Consider the following 14,988-nt stretch of genomic DNA (forward strand, 5'->3'; position numbering starts at 1 on the left):
GTATGTGTGTATTTATTGATATAAATGGACCTCTGAGCACTGCTTCCACTGTGTCCCAAAGTTTCTGATAGGAAGTGTTTTCATTCTCATTGAATTCTATGTATTCCTTTATTCCACCTTTAATGTCTTCTATAATCCAATCTTCTTTGAGCAGGGTATTGTCCAGTTTCCAAGAGTTTGATTTGTTTTCCCTGTTTTTTCTGTTATTGATTTCCACTTTTATAGCCTTATGGTCAGAGAAGATGCTTTGTAATATTTACATGTTTTGGATTCTGCTAAGGCTTGCTTTATGACCTAATATGTGGTCTATTCCAGAGAACGTTCCATGTGCACTAGAAAAGAAAGTATACTTGTTTGCTGTAGGTCTATGAGGCCATGTTGGTTGATTGTGGCATTTAAATCTTCCGCGTCTTTATTGATCTTCGTTCTGGATGTCCTGCCCTTTCCTGAAAGTGATGTGTTGAAGTCTCCTACTATTATTGTGGAGCTGTCTATCTCCCTTTTCAATGCTGATAGAGTTTGTTTTATGTATCTTTTAGCCCTATCGTTGCGTGCATGAACATTAAATATGGTTATATCTTCTTGGTATACTGTGCCTTTAATCACTATATAGTGTCCTTCCTTATCCTTTATGATGGACTTAACTTTAAAGCCTATTTGTCAGAAATTAACATTGCCACTCCTGCTCTTTTTTGATTGTTGTTTGCTTGATATATTTTTTCCATCTTTTGAGTTTTAGTTTGTTTGTGTCTCGAAGTCTAAGGTGTCTCTTGTAGGCAACATATAGACAGATCGTGTTTTTTAATCCATTCTGCCACTCTCTGTCTCTTTATTGGTACATTTAGTCCATTTACATTCAGTGTGATTATGGATATGTATGAATTTAATGTTATCATTTTGATGTCTCTCTGTGTGTGTTATTAACAGTTTCTTTTTCCCACTTAATTTTATGTGCTGAGTAGATTATATATAGTCCCTTCCTCATACTCTTTGTTGTTGATTTTGTTTCTGCTGTGTATTTTTTCTTGTATTTTATTTTGATGAGTAGAATACTTTGTCTCCTTTTGGTTACCTTATTATTTACCCCTGTTGTTGTTGTTAGGTGCCGTCGAGTCGGTTCCTACTCATAGAGACCCTATGCACAACAGAACAAAACACTGCCCGGTCCTGCGCCATCCTTACGTTCGTCGTTATGCTTGAGCTCATTGTTGCAACCACTGTGTCAATGCACCTTTTTGAGGGTCTTCCTCTTTTCTGCTGACCCGGTAGTCTGCCAAGCATGACGTCCTTCTCCAGGGACTCATCCCTCCTGGCAACATGTGCAAAGTTTGTAAGACGCAGTCTCACCATTCTTGCCTCTAAGGAGCATTCTGGCCACACTTCTTCCAAGACAGATGTGTTCGTTCTTTTGGCAGTCCATGGTATATTCAATATTCTTCGCCAACACCACAATTCAAAGGCGTCAACTGTTCTTCGGTCTTCCTTATTCATTGTCCAGCTTTCACATCCATATCATGTGATTGAAAATACCATGGCTTGGGTCAGGTGCACCTTAGTCTTCAGGGTGACATCTTTGCTCTTCAACACTTTGAAGAGGTCCTTTGCAGCAGATTTGCCCAATACAATGCGTGTTTTGATTTCTCCACTGCTGCTTCCGTGGGTGTTGATTGTGGATCCAAGTAAAATGAAATCCATGACAACTTCAATCTTTTCTCCATTTATCATGATGTTGCTCTTTGGTCCAGTTGTGAGCATTTTTGTTTTCTTTATGTTGAGGTGTAATCCATACTGAAGTCTGTGGTCTTTGATATTCATTAGTAAGTGCTTCAAGTCCTCTTCACTTTCAGCAAGCAAGGTTGTATCATGTGCATAACGCAGGTTGTTAAGAAGTCTGCCTTCAATCCTGATGCCCCGTTCTTCTTCATATAGTCCAGCTTCTCGGATTATTTGTTCAGCATACAGATTAAATTTACCCCTAGTTTTCTAAATTTAAACCTTACTTTCACATCTTTGTATCGCCATATCTTCCTGTCCATATGGAAGATCTATGATTACATTTCTTAGTCCCTCTTACTGTTTTAATGTTGAGGGTTTTTTTATCTTGCTTTTTTTTTTTTTTTATTTCCCTGTCTGGGTTGACTTCTGATTGCTCTGCCCAGTGTTCTAGTCTTGGGTTGATGCCTGATATTATTGATTTTCTAACAAAAGAACTTCCTTTAGTATTTCTTGTGGTTTTGGTTGGTTTTTATGAATTCCCTAAACTTCTGTTTATCTGGATATGTCCTAATTTCCCCTTCATATTTAAGAGACAGTTTTGCTGGATATATGATTCTTGGTTGGCAATTTTTTTCCTTCAATTTTTTTTAAAAAGTCATCCCATTGCCTTCTTGCCTGCATGGTTTCTGCATAGTAGTCTGAGATTATTCTTATTGACTCTCCTTTGTAGGTGACTTTTTGTATATAAAAATACTCTATCTTTGGTTTTGGCAGGGATGATTATAATATGTCTTGGTGACTATCTTTTAACATCTACCTTATGTGGAGTTCGATGAGCATCTTAGATAGATATCTTCTCATCTTTCACAATATCAGGCAAGTTTTCTGCCAACAAATCAACAGTTCTCTCCGTATTTTCTGTTATCCCTCCCTGTTCTCCAGTCCCTCGCAGGTTATTTCTCTTGATAGAGTCCCACATGATTCTTAAAGCTTCTTCATTTTTTAAAATTCTTTTCTCCGATTTTTCTTCAAATATGTTACTGCCAAGTGATTTATGTTCAAGTTGAGAAATTATGGCTTCTACTTGCTCAATTCTGCTCCTCTGATTTTCTGTTGAGTTGTGTAAGTCTATAATTTTATTGTTAATCTTCTGAATTTCTGATTGCTGTCTGTCTATGGATTTTTCCAGCTTATTAAATTTTTCATTATGTTTCTGAACAATCTTTTAAATTTATTCAACTGCTTTATCTGTGTGTTTCTTGGCATGTTCTGTGTATTGTCTCATTTCCTTCCTGATGTCTTGAAGAGTTCTGTATATTAATCTTTTGTATTCTGCCTCTGGTAATTCCAGGAATGCACTTTTATCTAGAAGATCCCTGGATTCTTTGTTTTGAGAGCTTATTGAGTTGATCATGGTCTGTTTCTTTATGTGACTTGATATTGACTGTTGTCTCTGAGCCATCTATAAGTTATTATATTAGTTTATGCCTGCTTACTCTGTTGTAGCCTCTTGCTTTGTTTTGTTTGGTTTTGATATGCCCAAATGGGTTGGCTGAGTGAGCTAGCTTGATTATTTTCACCTTTGGAACGCTGTCGTCCTGTCCTCAGATGGAAAGAGCTGTTATCAGTTATATCATTCTAGGAGTCCATTCACTTTTCTTGTATGGATTCAGCTCAGGTGTCCAGGTAGCTGATCATGAAGTGTGTGGTACAGGCAGTGTCCTACAGTCTTAGAGGGGCAGTGGTAATTGGTGTATATACCAATATCTGATTGCAGCAGGGGGTCACACTCTGACCAAGGCATGGGGCTGAGAACTGACCCCCGAGTGTCTCTGAGAAAAGTGCATCCCTGTTCCCTAGAGTGCGTAGGGTGGGCTCTTCAGACAGACCATGGGCTCCTAATAATTTGGTTGTAAAGACTGGGAGGTACTAGTTATCCTTGGAACCTGGTAGTGGGTGGCTCGGTGACCTGAGTGGAGCTATCAGTCCTTAGGCCCATCATGTGGGTAGGTAAGGACCCTGTTTAATGGGCAAATCAATGCCAAACATCACCCACCTCTCTGCTGCACAGCTGTAATGGTTAGAGTCTGCCAACAAGGGTCTAGCCTCCTGAAATAGGCCCACACAGGTCCATGCAGAGGGGAAGTGTGTTCAAAATCCATGGACTGTTTATGCCTGGACAGGAGCCATTTCTGTGCTGAGCTCCCCTGGTTAGTGGAACTGGCAAATTATCTTTTCCCCCAATTGCAAATTTTTTCCTTCTCCATGGCTGGCAGGATGGTTCTAGGCACTCAACGGTGCCTATCTCAGGCCCAGGGAATCCAGGTGCTGAAGCTGGCTTATGAGTGGGGGGCGTGGTAAAACATACGGAAGTACTTAACTTTTGCTGAGAGCGCCATTCTTCTCTGGTTCCAAACGTATGAGTAGGCTGTGTGGCTGGCTGCTTCTCCCTAAGGAAACTGTGGCAAAATGCTAGTACCAACCCGCTGCCGCCACTCCGGAATGATGCCTGAGGGTTTTCCGAGATTCAGGCCCAGTAATTCCTCTCTGCTTCTGTACTGTCTCTTCTTCCCCCTTCCCTTCTGTTCTTTTTCTAAGCTTGCCTTTGATGCTAGGGCTTCTAGCTTGTCATAAATATACTCGTTTCACTTTTTTTTTTTTTTGGGTCTTTGTTGTATAGAGGGTTCGCCGGGAGCATCTGTCTATTCCACCATCTTAGCTCAGCCAGCGTAAACAAAATCTTTTGGATTCTCTAAAACTAAGAGAAACAGATCACAAATAGTAATCCTGCAGTGGTATAATTATAGGTATATGGTTTAACAGTTCTGAAATTGTCGTATGTATTTACTAGGTTTAGACAAATAAAGAAGTGTATTTTAATAATGGGAGTCCCTGGTTGGTGCAAATGGTTAACATTCTCAGCTGCTAACTGAAAGACATATGTTCAAAACGTTCACATTTCTAATGAAGACGATTCTTTACAAATTTGATCAAAATTTCACCTTTTATAAGAAAGTGGGTTTCTTATTTTATTACTCATAAAATATGAAGTAAGGATGAATATTAAGCAACTTATTAATGGATATAAATATTACATAGAAGTCACCATCTTAGGTCCTCTGTGGGATGCAAGGATGAACATAACTCTTCTCAAGAGAGATTTGCTAGAGAGAGGAGTGAGCAGGTTACTGTGAAAACCAAGAACCCCTTCCAGATTTCCCTCATGGTCTATAATACAGCAGAGATGTGGCCTGACTTCGTCTGGTTTCCAGGAGATCAGTACACAGTCTTTGCTGAGGTTAAAAATAGTTCCACATCTTTTGAAGGTTTCTGATGTTCTACTTTTTATGTCCTGAAAAACTGCCTTTAAGCTATTATAAAATAAAATATGATTAGTGTGGGTGTTGCTAGTAGTTGGAAGGTATGCAATGATTTTACATTTTATTCTTCACAACAGAAATTTTACTCTCTAAAATCAAAAGGAGATAGCTGTCAAGATTTTAATGGACAGAATTGATAAACTATTACTACGTTCAAAATAGCATTTGAATAGGTGGGAACTAACTGAGTAGGTTAGGAAAATGGAAGAAGTTTTTTCTTAACTTTTCCGGATATCCATTTGGATAAACAGACTTATGGACAAGATAACTGTGAGACAGAATTACAAGAGAATGAAACATTTTTTTCCAAAAAGCTTAATAACTCAGTGTCATGGATTGAATTGTGTACCCTAATAATACATGTCAAATTGATTAGACCATGATTCCCAGTACTGTGTGGTTGTCCTTCATCTGGTGATTGTAATTTTATGTTAAAAACTATTAGGGTAGGATTGCAACACCCTTACCCAGGTCACATCCCTGATCGAATGTAAAGGGAGTTTCCCTGGGGCATGGCCTACACCACCTTTTATCTTACAAGAGATGAAAGGAAGGGAAACAAGCAGAAAATGTGGGACCGCATACCACCAAGATAACAGTACCAGGAGCAGAGCGAGTCCTTTGGACTTGGGGTCCATCCGTGGAGAAGCTCCTAATCTGGGGGAAGATTGATGCCCTGAATTTGGACTTTTACCCTACTTCACTGTGAAGAAATAAATTTCTCTTTGTTAAAGCCCATCCACTTGTGTTATTTCTGTTACAGCAGCATTAGAACAACACACTCAGGAAGATAATTTCATGGAAAATCCAATGAGCCATAATCCAGTGACAGAGTTGATAAGATATAAGGTTAGCAGTCACTTTTCAATTTGTGCTTCAGTCAAAATGAAAAATAAATACATTATGCCTCTTTCAGTTCAAAAATAAAAATGTTTCTATTCAAATACATACATGTACATTTTTAGGAAGCCATACAGAATGTGGAACATTAAAGATCGTGATGGAATAAGAAGACAAACCAGTGAGTAATTGAAATTTTTCTATTTTTTAAATAATTGGGTTACTTATTCTGTCTTGTAGCAATTGTATTTAGTGTACTCATATGGTCTTGGCAATTAGACCCATAAATCTTAGGGTTAAAAATTTAAATATATTACTTGTAATAAGGCAACTGATTTCTTACATCCTAAAAAAAATGATGAGTTGTTACTTCAGGCTTCTAAGTTTGACTTTTATTTTTGGTAAGTTAAAGTAGCCCATTTCTGTTTCTAGGAGATAGATTGTCTAATAAATTATCTGAGTGAAAAGAAAGGGCTATGTAATTCTTATGACTGTTTCAACAAAATTGTAATGACAGTTTGCATAAATGGGACATAAAATGACAATTATTTTATTCATTGACTCCCAAAGATGTGCTTTGTTGTGTGAAGATTTCCTATCTGCTACTGTATTTTTAATATAAAAGAACTAATAAATGTGTATTAAAAGAATGCCAACAAGACCTTAAAAATAAGAAAAAATTTGCATGGATTATACAGGATATTTTAGAATATTGGAGATGAAGATGCTGATCATGATGAATTATATCTTTCACCTCTTCCCCTTAATACTATTTTTGTCTAAATGGGATTAAAAGAAGAATAATTGAAGAGAGAGAGAGAAATGAATAACTACACAGTGGTCACAGAGCTTGTCCTCCTAGGCCCTTCTGATGATCCTGACCTTCAGATTGTGACCTTCCTCTTTCTATTTATCACATATGTATTAAGCTTCACTGGAAACCTGATTCTTACCACCTTAACCTCGGTGGACTGCCATCTACAGACACCTATGTATTTCTTCCTCCGGAACGTCTCCTTCCTAGAAATCTCCTTTACAACTGTATGCATTCCTTGATTTCTGGGTGCAATTATCACCAAGGATAAGACCATTTCCTATAACAACTGTGCAGCTCAACCCTTCTTTATTTTCATGAGGATGATAGAATTTTACTTTCTGATGGCCATGTCCTATGACTTCTATGTGGCTATCTGCAAGCCCCTGCATTACACAAGCACCATGAACAGGAAACTCTGCTCCCTGCTTGTGTCATGTGTGTGGCTGAGAGGGTTTCTGACCATATTCCCACCCCTTATGCTTCTTCCCCCCCCCGGCTTACTGTGCTTCCCAAGTCATTGATCACTTTGCATGTGACTATTTTCCCCTCTTACAACTATCTTGCTCAAATACATGACTCCTAGAAGTAATTGGTTTTTACTTGGCTTTGGTTACTTTGCTATTCACTTTGGCATTAACGATTTTGTCCTACATGTGTGTCATCAGGACTATTCTGAGAATCCGATCTTCCAGTAAGAGAAAAAAAACTTTCTTCACTTGTTCCTCCCACATGACTGTCATTTCCATCTCTTATGGAAGCTGCATCTTCATGTATGCCAATCCCTCTGCAAAAGAAAAGCATCATTGACCAAAGGAGTTGCTATTCTGAACACCTCTGTTGTCCCCATGCAGAACCCCTTCATTTATTCCCTGAGGAACCAGGAAGTAAAACAAGTCTTCGAAAACTTCCTCCAGAACATAGCGTTTTCTACAAATTGGGAGTTTTTTTTTTTTTTAGGAAAAATACAGATACATGTGGTTGACATGAGTTGGAATCGACTCCACACCAACAGTTGTTTTTTTTTGGGGGGGGCGTATAAAGAACAATTAAATATAAACCTGGAATTCATAGATGTTTGTACAGGTATGCTTGTTCTTTTAGAGTCTCTTTACCTGTCACATCATTTGATCTGATATTTTGCAAATCCTTCACTTCAACTGCTGTGCCTGAGTTTCTCCAATGCAGTGTCTATTAACATATTTTAAAATATGGTAAAGCTTATTTCTCCTACTGAATTTTCTGAAAACCTTACATTTTCCTTGAAGGCACACTGTAGTTAAGATGGAGTAAAGTTGTTTTAATTCTGTTTATTTTCTCAGCTCTTAAAAGACACAGGTATTATTGCTTCGTACTTCAAATGTAGTGTTTCAAATGTATGTAATTTCTTGTGTGTTTTCAGGGTGAATATTGATAGTGTTTTCAGTAATGTTTATAGAATTTCCACGCTCTATATCATTGTTCATTAAATTCAGTTCAATACATACTATTGTGTTGCACTTTGAATACAGAGCTTTATACTTTGTGAAATTTAATGTACATTTTCTGGATAAATATTGATCATGATATTAAGTAATTTTTATAAAATTTTCATGTTTTTAAAACTTCTTAGGAGATATTCATAGTTTTTCTAAAACATGCAGAGTAAATGCACTAAAACTAAAACACATTTCACTTCTATTTTTCTGTAAATTATATAAGTTCCACGTTGCAAACTACAAAAATAAATTTAGGCTACACTATCATTATTTTGGAAAGCCTGGTAGCGTACTGGTTAAGTGCTACGGCTGCTAACCAAGAGGTCAGCAATTCGAATCTGCCAGGCACTCCTTGGAAACTTTATGGGGCAGTTCTACTCTGTCCTATAGGGTCGCTAGGAGTCAGAATCGACGGCAGCGGGTTTTGGTTTTATGATTATTTTAATTATATGAGCCGCACAAGTTATATGAACAGTGTTGTGATAATGATTCATCTGGCTTAAAATATAAAACATTAATTAATGGCTATATTTTAGAAGAATTACAATTTCAAACTTTCTTTTTCTTTTCTTGTTCTCGCAAATTATGTTGACTAGAAAATTTTGTTTAACAGACTTCATTGTTAAATTCTAGACTACTTACAAAGTGAAGTATAAGAAAATAAAATAAAAAACTTGAAGTACTTGTCAAATCATGAAAAGTGTTGTTATGCAGATTCTTAGTATAATTCAAATAAGTTTTGGTCTTTATATGTATCTATATGTTTTTAAGATCTGGAACACAATGCGTTCCAATATGAGAAATGAACATAGTGACTTCTCTCTGAGGAATTTAAAACCTGTAAGTCTTGGTGATACCTTACACTTGTCTGTGATTTAAATAGTCTCAGAGATCTTTTACATGTCCCTTTTATTCATGTATTTATTCATCTCTTTATTCCCAAGTTTCAGTATCTACATAGGAAATGATAATGACTTTTGTGCTTGTTCATATCCAGTGTAAGGAAAACAAGTAAACTGATGATTATAATCCAATTGTATAAAAATTCCATAATATCTCTATGAAGAATACACTGTACAGGCACATGAAAATATTAAGGTTATAAATATAATAGGCTTGCCCACATTATTCAGAATTTGGAAAAAACATTACACCAATAAGGAAGGCACAATCATTGTTATTTTTATGTATTAGGATTACAGTCATGATAGAGACAGCAGATAAAGGGAATATTTGCTACATTGCAAAGCCTTGCATAACTAGACATTCCATTAATAATTAACATTTAGTTAATACTTAAAAGTATTACACACATGACCAAGTATAAAAGCTTAACTATTTTTGCACACTCCTATGACATAGTGGGTTCCTTGGGTGGTACAAACTGTTAATGCTGCACTCTACTGCTAAACAAAAGGTTGGAGATTCGAGTCCACCCAAAACTGCTTCAGGAGAAAGGCTTGGAAATCTACTTCCAAAATATAAGCCATTGAAAACCCTATGAAGCACATTTCGATTTTTAGGCACATGGGCTTGCCATTGGACAGCAACAGTTCTTTTTTTTTTTTAACGACATATGTAGTAATCATTCTACGTGACTACATTTTATGTTTTTAAACTTGATTGGCATCTGGCATGGCGGAACAATAGCTGTCATTCTGAGCAAACTAAGTAAACGACAGTCTGCAACTATAGACAAAAAGAAAAATACTTATCCATGTACGTAGATTTGGGGTTCCATCTGAAATTGAGTTAAATTTGGTGTATTCATAATTATTTAATACATTATAAGCAATAAGGTTCTTTTTTTCTGGTTAAATAAATAATGACTGTTATTGAAGTACTGAGTTATGATACCTAACTTTCCACTTACCATCAATAAAAACATAAGAAAATTAGGCATGTTAGCTTTTCCAACTTCAGTGTCCTCATTTTTTTTAAATAAAGATGATAATACTTTAGTTTTTATGCCATATGCTTACTGTGGAAACCCTGGTGGCATAGTGGTTAAGTGCTACAGCTGCGAACCAAAGGGTTGGCAGTTCGAATCTCCCAGGTGCTCCTTGGAAACTCTAGGGGGCAGTTCTACTCTGTCCTACAGGGTCGCTACGAGTCAGAATTGACTCAACAGCACTGGGTTTTTTTGTTTTTTTTTTTATGCTTACCATGAGATGAAACTATAAAAGATATACATGGATTAATTTTTTAAAAGTAAGAAACGTTATTCAAATGTAACACTAGTGTTTAAGAATCCAACAGTATGAAGGGCTTAGGTTTTGCTCCAAATCTATGACTTTGTTTATATGTGAAATAAGATATATATATATATATATATAATTTTTTTTTAGGCACTCCAATCTATTGTGCACAGGTGAAATTTCTTTCCCAGCTCTTAATTTCATATCATGTAAAGCCATTACTTGCTAGTCACATTGAGTTTAGTCTGGTCAATGGAAAAATATCAGCTTCATATTCAACTAGCTTCAGCCAGGCATTGAAATTTGGATGGAGTCTCGGGCTCCTTTCATTGCCTCTTCTCTACTCAGAGATAGTTCGTGATTAGGACAAAGGCAGAAGACAGATGGAAAAGGACAAACACCTTTTATTTATCTGGTGCTCCTTTAAATCTCTTTTGATTAACATTGGATCTTTGTGGGAGGGTGTCTAAATGCAGATACTCCTATATGGTGCATATGAGTAAATTCAATGGACTTCACACAAATTGCGGTGCTACAACCAATCCCTCACCAGTATACACAACATAGAAAATTGTATTAGTGTTCCTTAATCTGGAAGCAGCTAACCTTGAAAGGGTTCTTGCAAAATGCCTAAAGTGTGATTACCTTTTCTGATGTTTAATTGATCTAAGGGAAACCTGCACATTCTTGGTTTAACAAGTAATAATTGTAATGACTACTTCACTTCTGCTCACTCTCTGTGCCCAAATGTCTCTCTGAAATTCTCTTTCTCTTCTACTCAAATTGAGAGGGCAGAGCAGCAAATACGGTGTGATATACCAAATCATTGTAAAGAGAAGCCTGTCATTCTCAGAAGCACTGCGTATTCATGTATCTGGTTCTCTAAGACCTTTTAAACTTGACCTTGAGAGTCATTGTCAGGTTGCAACATTCACAGAAAATGGAGGGAAAATCGTTTCTAAGCTGATGATGACATGGTTCCATTAATCTTTCTCTTTTAGCAACTCCACTGTATACGGAATAATGAGAGATTCTAGATAATGGTTTCTGGTAGCAGAATCTGTCCAACTGCCAGTTATTTGGCTCTGTAATGGTTGCTTGACCCCCAAATTATCTTGACTGTAGGGCGTTATAAATTGAATTGTGCCTGCCCCAAAATATCTGTTGCAAGTCCTAACCCCTCTACCCGTGGTTATAATTCCATATGGGAATGTGTTTTTTCGTTGTGTTAATAATGTAGCAAAAACAAACAAATAAACATTGCCGTTGAGTCTATTCTGACTCACAGCAACCCTACATGAAAAAGTAGAACTGCTTCACGTGGTTTCCAAGGAGTGGCTGGTGGATTCAAACTGCCAAAGTTTTGGTTAGAAACAGAACTCTTAACCACTGCACCACCAGGTTTTCCAATAATGTAGGATGTGTCTTAAATCAATCTTTTTTGAGATATAAAAGAGCAGATTAAGCCAGGGATAGCAAGCATAGTCGGAGAAGGTAGATACCATGCCACTTGAAGATCACCAAGGAACCAAGGAACAGAAGCTGAAAAGAGAGAAGGACCAACCCCTCGAAGAGACACAGATAGAACGCCTTCCTCCAGAGCTGGTGCCCTGAATTCAAACTTCTGTCTAGCCTCCTAAAATGTGAGAAAATAAATGTGTTTTTTAATGTCACCCACTTATTGTATTTCTGTTATAGCAGGACAAGATAATTAAGACATGAAGGTTAAGCATTTGATTTTTATAGCTGTGGAAAGTCAACCACAATGCCAACCCAGAAGAAAATTTTCTTAGCATCCTCTTACAAAGACATGAAAACAGCTTGGCACTATTTCCATTTTGCATATCTTTGTAAATTAATACAGTAGAGGAACCAGCATCCAAGTTTAGATGAATGAGGAAGTACACATAAGTGAATTTTCTCATGAGAATTATGCTGTATGACAGTACACTAGGCAAAGGAATGGTATATCATCCCTTTGATTAATTATAAAGACATCTAGAACTGTTTCTTAAACTCGCTCAGCCTCAGATGCATTGGCTCAGTTGTTTATGCTCAGGGTAGATCTGAAAATATAGATAACAAGTATATTCACTCTCAGTTCAGGACAATCCTTGCACAGAAACAATAGGAAAGCAAAAATAATAATAAATTTTATTGAAGATATTGGAAAGTAAAAAAAAAAAAGTATTTTAGGATTAAAATACAATATATTAAAGAATTCAGAATGATAATCCCAGCAAAGGAGGTCACTTTTCCCTGCCCATAATGGACGAGGTAGCTGAACAGATAAATCAGGAAATCTTCCTAATAGGTTAAAAAAAAAGAACAAAAACTGGAGTATAGGACTTGCCAAGTTTGTGAAGCTAGAAAAATTTATACTTTCAAAGTTTATTTAAAAGGTTAAGCCATAGAAATAAGAGTGGGGAGAAGATAGCCTTTACCCTAAAGAAAAGCTTCAAATTATATCAATTCATGGATTTAGATTAAGATGCCTTTGAATATTAGTGTCCCTAATCATCTGCTAGAAAAAAGCCTAAAATCTCTGTAGGAAGATATCATTGCCCTAAACACCAATATATTTCTATAACTTTGTCACACAACTCCTATCTATCAGAAACAATACCCTGGCACATGAGCAGATAAAGCAATATAAATAAAATCAAACAAAGCTAACAATAAAAACAGAGGAAGAGTGGCTATAGAAAATAGACTCAAAAGGCACAAATGTTAAATTAGCTATGCTTAATATATTCAAAAGATCACAGTAAGAATTGTAATTTTGATTCAAGTTCTTAGAATTACTGAGGAAAAAAAATCTGATATTTAAAGCTCTCCTTAATAACTCAGTGGAGGAGTTTAAGAGCAGATTAACACAGCCAAAGAAAGAGCTAGTGTACTGGAACAGAACTCAGAAGAGTGAATATTTGAGAAATACTAAGGAAAACTAGAGAAGAGGGTAAGAGACAAAGAGAATAAGGTGAGAACTTCTACCAGATGGATTAATGGGTTTCCAGAAAGAGAAAGGAAAAAAAAAAAAAAAAAAGGAGAGGCAATTTTTGAAGTGATAAACCAAAAAAAAAAAAAAAAAAATCTGTTACCTTTGAGTTGATTCTGACTCATAGCGACCCTAGATAGAGTAGAACTGCCCCATAGGGTTTCGAAGGAGCTGCTTTGGATTTGAACTGCCAACTTTTTCGTTAGCAGCCAAGCTCTTTTTTTTTTTTTCCTTCTTTTTTGTTTTAATTATTTTGTTATTGTCATTGGGAATATACATAGCAAAACATACACCAATTCAACAGTTTCTACATGTACAATTCAGTGACATTGATTACATTCTTGGAGTTGTGCAACCATTCTCACCCTCATTTTCTGGGTTCTTCCTCCCCCATCAACATAAACTCACTGTTCCCTAAGATTCCTATCTAATCTTTTGAGTTGCTGTTGTTATTATAGTTCTTTTTTTATTGTGCTATAGGTTTTTTTAATAGGTTTACAGAGCAAATTAGCTTCTCATTAAACGATTAACATACATATTGTTTTGTGACATTGATTGCCAACCCCATGACATGTGAACACTGTCCACTTCTCAATCTTGAGTTCTCTATTTCCAATCCTCTCTGTCAGACCAATAAGTCTGATCTTTTTTAGTGAGTTAGAATTTTGTTCTACATTTTTCTCCAGCTCTGTCCAGGACCCTCTATTGTGATCCCTATCAGAGCAATTGGTTGATGCAGCTGAGCACCATCTAGTTGTGTTGGACTCAGTCTGGTGGAGGTCATGGTACTTGTGGTCCATTAGTCCTTTGGACTAATCTTTCCCTTGTGTCTTTCGTTCTCTTCATTCTCTCTTGCTCCAGATGGGGTGGGACCAGAGAAGTGTCTTAGATAGCCGCTCACAAGTTTCTAAGACCCAAGAGGTGACTCACCAAAGTAGAATGTAGAACATCTTTACAAATCATGTTATTCCAATTGAGCTAGATGTCCCCTGAGACTATGGTCCCCAGCCCCTAGCCCAGTAATTCTGTCCCTCTGGAAGTTTGAATGTGTCTATGAAGCTCCCATGACCTTGCCTTGGTCAAGTTGTGCTGACTTTCCTAGCATTGTGTACTATCTGACCCTTCACCAAATTTACCACTTAACCTATTGTTTAGTGATTTTCCCTCCCCACTCTTCTCCGCCATAACCATCATAGTTTCTTTCTGTGTGTAAACCTTTCCGTGAGTTTTTCTAACAGTGATCTCATACAGTATTTGTCCTTTCGTGATTGAACTTCACTCAGCATAATGTCCTCCAGATTCATCCATGTTGTAAGATGTTTCACAGATTCATCATTGTTCTTTATTATTGCACAGTATTTCATGTTGTGTATGTACCATGGTTTGTTTATCCATTCTTCTGTTGATGGGCACTTAGGTTGTGTCCACCATTTTCCTATTGTTAATAATGTCGCAATGAACATGGGTGCACATATGTCTGTTTGTATCATGGCTCTTATTTCTCTAGGATATATTCCTAGAAGTGGGATAGCTGGATCATATAGTATTTCTATTTCTAGCTTTT

This window comes from Loxodonta africana, unplaced genomic scaffold (assembly GCF_030014295.1).
Source record: "Loxodonta africana isolate mLoxAfr1 unplaced genomic scaffold, mLoxAfr1.hap2 scaffold_88, whole genome shotgun sequence".
Taxonomy (NCBI): domain Eukaryota; kingdom Metazoa; phylum Chordata; class Mammalia; order Proboscidea; family Elephantidae; genus Loxodonta; species Loxodonta africana.